The sequence below is a fragment of the Enhydra lutris genome, unplaced genomic scaffold, assembly GCF_002288905.1.
Source record: "Enhydra lutris kenyoni isolate GAN:26980312 unplaced genomic scaffold, ASM228890v2 scaffoldscaffold18, whole genome shotgun sequence".
Classification (NCBI taxonomy): Eukaryota; Metazoa; Chordata; class Mammalia; order Carnivora; family Mustelidae; genus Enhydra; species Enhydra lutris.
The window spans coordinates 1,205,874-1,210,914 of NW_019154102.1; the positions used below are offsets into that span (position 1 = coordinate 1,205,874).

The 5,041-nt window shown below is 44.2% G+C and overlaps 1 pseudogene; it reads right to left on the reverse strand.

Moving 5' to 3' along the window:
- Positions 1 to 304: 304 nt before the first annotated feature.
- LOC111148201 lies at positions 305 to 1,152 on the reverse strand (annotated as a pseudogene).
- Between the last annotated feature and the right edge of the window lie 3,889 nt (positions 1,153 to 5,041).

A 5,041-nucleotide genomic window follows, 5' to 3' on the forward strand; every position in this document is an offset into this window, starting at 1 on the left:
AACAAAATACCAATATCCATGACCAATACGTAAACTTATAATGATCTGGGCAAAATGTGCATCTCGCTAGTTAAGCAGAAATACTCCTTTTTACATGTTTGAGAAACAATGCTTAAAATCATACAAGGTTTGAAAAACTTAATTTAACAAAGTTTTCACGAAAAGAGAAAACACCCAAGTTGGTAATAGTAAAAGTCTTTGGGCTTTCTTACAAATGATAGCTTCACAGCCACGTAACTCTGAGAGCACAGAGCATTTCGCTAGGAAAAATACAATGACTGTATGCTGTGTTTCCTCTATGGCCTTATGTATCCAAGTCGCTCCCAGACCCTGGCTCACTGGTTATCCGCGTCATCACTCTCTTTGTCCCAGTCTTTCATGGATGCTCCCATCATGAAATCATCACGTAAGATTGTCCATCCAGGGCCCTCTTCTGATTTCACTTCAGTCTGTTTGGCTTTCAAGTTCTTTCCAGTCGAACTTTTCTCATTTGTACTTGTATCCATCCCTCTCAGAACACTGATGAAATCTTTCTTGGAAACAGTCAATATCAACTTAGCACGTTTTCTAATAGAACTTCCAGCTTCTTTAACCTTTTCATCAACATTCTTTTGGTGCTTCTGCATGGCGTTAAATAACTGTACCACACCCCTTTTTGCAATTCTCTGAAGATTTCTCTGTTTCTTTGTCTTTGACAACATCTGGCTTTACTCTGCACATCTTATCAAGCTGTTTTCTCTTCTCTAGTCTCACTTGCTTTAACTTTTCTTTTTCCTTTTCCAGCTCTCTGTTTTTGACCAGAATAGTAGATTTACTTTTAGGAGTTTTCTTGCTAAGAATTTTAGCCATGGCATCCGCCCAGCCCACGTTAGTTCCAACTCTAGCTTCGGCTGTATGTTTATTTCCATTGCCACAGGGTTCAACTTCATCTTCATTGTCAACTCCCACTGATTCATCATCTGAAGAAAAGTGATCCTTTTCTGATTCACAACTTCCTACAGAATCTCCACTGTCAGCAGCGTCTTTGCCCTCATCTTCCAACTCCGAAGCTAGAGCCCTAGCTACCATTTTCATCATCTTCTTCTTCTTCTTCAGCGAATTTTTCAGCTTTTTCCCTGCACCCACACGTGAGCCCCCCACGGCCGCGGCCATGTTTTCTCTCCAGCAGAATGCCTTATCTTTAAATGCATATTGGCCTGTTTTCAAGACGGTGGAACATCTCATCACTTTTGCTTGTCCTTCTGTGATTCGGGGTTTCCTCTCTTCTTCCTTGATCCTCTTTTTCCTCTTTATTTTTAAAGCTTTATTTATTTAAGAGAGTGCACTGGTGCGGATGGGCAGAGGGAGAGAGAGAATCATAAGCAGGCTCCACACCCTGCTGAGAGCCCGACGTGGGGCTCGATCTCACAACCCTGAAATTATGACCTGAGCCCAAATCAAGAGTTGGATGCTTACCCGATTGAGCCACCCAGGTGCTTCTCATTTTCCTCTTTAATTCAAAAGCTCCCAAGCTCCAAACCTACTGCCCAGTTTTCTGGGACAGTGGTTTTCCTATGTCTCTGTCCCCGTGGGGCCATGCAGCTACCCTAGAAGAGCCTTGTCTTTTTAACCATACTGTGCCAAGAAGGGGCATGCCAGGATAAGACAGATCTCTCTGGCTGAGAGGAACTCTTTTGTCAGCTTGCGCAACACTTGTTTTCTCTCCTGTCCAAGTAATTTACAACTTTCTCATTTAAAATAAATGTCAATTTAGCCAACTATAAAATCCATCTGAATGTTTGAAGTAAAACAGGAAACTCAAATATCTTTATCAGATTGGAGGTCCTTTGCACCATATCCTCCAAATTCTCCTAGGGCACGAGTACTGTCGCTTTCCTTTGCGTTCTGAGGTACACACGTGGAAATTTAAGAAGCACTGGTCTTCTACTTCACTTTTTTCGTAATAAAAATTTTCAAGCAAACACAAAAGTAAGTCACAAAAAAAGAGGATAATGAATTTTCATATTTATAACCCAGCTTCAATAATTATCAACATATGGCAAATCATTTTTTTTTTTTTAATTTTATTTATTAGAGAGAGCACAAGCAAGGGGAGGAATAGGGAGAAGCAGACTCGCCACTGAGCGGGGAGCTTCATGTGGGGCTCAGTCCCAGAGCCCCGAGATCATGACATGAGCCAAGTCAGACATTTAACTGGTGCCCCTCATCATATACCAATCTTGTCTCCAATATACCCCCATCATTCTCAGATATACCACCCCCTCCCACACTGGATTATTTTTGAATGAATTGCATACATCCTATTCTATCCATAAATAACGTCATTATGTGTATCTAAAAGATAAGGACAATTATCTAGACAGTGTTCAAATGTCCCCAGGCACCTCACAGAAGCCTTTTTACAGTTGTTGAGAAGTGCTGGGTCCAAACCTTGTCCCTGTTACAATCCACAAATGCACGTACCTCTCAAGTGCTTGCATGAGAGTAGTTGCCACTTGGTAAGGAAAAGGACATAATGTTTCTGGACACCTGGGTGGCTCAGTGGTTAAGTGTCTGCCTTCCACTCAAGTTGTGATCTGGGTCCAATGGTTGAGCTCTCTGCTCAGCGGGGAGTCTGCTTCTGTCTCCCTCTCCCTCTGGCCCTCCCCAGTGCTTGTTCTCTCTCTCTCTCTCAAATAAATAAAATCTTTAAAAAAAAAAAAAAAAGAGGGACGCCTGGGTGGTTCGGTCGGTTGGGTGGCTGCCTTCGGCTCAGATCATGATCCCAGAGTCCTGGGATCGAGTCCTGAATTGGGCTCCTTGCTCAGCAGGAAGCCTGCTTCTGTCTGCTCTGCCTGCTGCTCCCCCTGCTTGTGCTCTCTCTGACAAATAAATAAATAAAATATTTAAAAAAAGAAAGATTGTTTCAAGACTAGTCCAGCTTTGGTTTTCTTTTTGTTTTTAGGTTTTTTTCTTATTTCTGAAATAAGACATCTCTAGAATGGTGTTCTATTCTCTAGGCTAGTTGAATGGCATTTTTGGTTTGCTCCATAAGCAGGCTCATCCTTACAAGCAACTAACCAATGAACAACTTAATCATATACAAGGCCTTCTGGCCGGGGCCATCTGTCACTCAACAGCAGGGAAAGAACTTTGGACTCTTAGAAAATCTGTGCCTTTAGGAGGAAAAAAGCTGTGCAAAGAAGGCCAGCGGAACCAGCTGTCTTCAGAGAAGGCTGGCCACCAGGTCAAGGCTACTTTACCTCCTGCAAAACTGGCCAGATGCAGCACACGGGAAGTCGAAGCAGTCCTGCTGAGTGGAACACACCCACTGTTTGCTGGGAGCTCCTGGCAGGCAGATACTGTCACGTTAACGCTGTGTCTGTCATGACTAGCCCCACAATAGCACACAGCAGACCCTTGAGAAGGTGGAGAGGCTCCAAAGGCAGACCAATGCCCTCATGCAACTGGGCAGGGATCCTGTGCACTGGAGGAATTGGGGGCTGGGGTGGAGGTGTGAGAGGTGGTAACAAGGGTGGGCAACTTGAATTGGCAGGCCCGGGGAGCCGGGCATGGGGGTGCCCTGGGGCTCCAGCTCTTTGGGGCGAGGCACTTAGAGGTGAGATAGAGGTGCTAAGAGGATGACCAAAAAGATTTAATGACACAGTTTGCTTATTTTTACAATGTACCCTGCTTTGGCTGAGCCTGCAACCAGATCCCCGTGGTCAGAATCCTGGAACATAAAGCCGCACAACCGGTACTTGAGTTAAGTACTTTAACCTGTGGTGAAATGGGCTCTTGTGGGAAGCCCCCGGACCTGTCAGGATCAGGGTTAGGGGTTTGGGAAGGTGGGTCAGATTAGGCAAGGTAAAGACTGGGATTCTAAGACAGACACACAGGGGTAGTTAGTGGAGAGATGGACAGATGTATGGCAGTGTGTCTGCCAATTCACCCAAATGAGATTGGTAATCAGTTAACTTACAGGCAGAATTAATAAGCTACAAGGATCATCCAAATTGTCCTCTGAGGACTAACTTTGTTGAAGGCCGTGCTCCCCCTTTACTCATCCTCACAAAGAGGTCCAGGTCTAGATGAGGACTGAGAGTCTACCCTCGCTGAGTCAGGAGCAGTGGTTGGTTGGTAGGGGATCAACAGACAAGCAATCCGCCAAGATCCGGGCACAAAAAATATCAGGAGGAACACACCAAGGTGAATCAGAAGCTTGATTTACAAGAGATTATGGCAGAGCTGGAGCTGAAGAGCTGTGCCTTCATCAGACAAGGACTAGGTCACAAGAAAACATGGAGTATAAAATGAAAAAAGAGAAAGCTTCCAGGCCTGCTCCACACTGAATCAGTCAGCCTCGGACCAGGGCTCCTGGTCATCATGCCTTGGCCTTGGATGCTTGGTCTGGAGCATAGAGTGGAGATGGTGGGAATGAACCTGTAGGCAGGAGTTCCAGAGGTTATAGGATAAAGATAGAATTCCTGCAAGGTCAGGGATTTCAGTGCATCAAATGATGTGAGTTCTCAAATGGCCTGTATGTATGTTTGTTTCTTTCTTTCTTTCTTTCTTTCTTTCTTTCTTTCTTTCTTTCTTCCTTCCTTCCTTCCTTCCTTCCTTCCTTCCTTCCTTCCTTTCTTTCTTTCTTTCTTTCTTTTTTTTTTTAACATATAATGTATTATTTTCCCCAGGGGTACAGGTCTGTGAATCATCAGGCTTACACATTCCACAGCACTCACCATAGCACCTACCCTCCACAATGTCCATACCCCAACCACCCTATCCCTACCCCTCCACCCCCAGCAACCCTCAGTTTGTTTCATGAGATTAAGAGTCTCTTACGGGTTATCTCCCTCCTGATCCCATCTTGTTTCATTTTTTTCCCTCCCTACGCCCCATGACCCCCTGCACTGCCTCTCAAATTCCTTATATCAGAGATATTATATGATAATTGTCTTTCTCTGATTGACTTATTTCACTCAGCATAATACCCTCTAGTTCCATCCATGTTGTTGCAAATGGCAAGATTTCATTTCTTTTTTTTTTTAAGATTTTATTT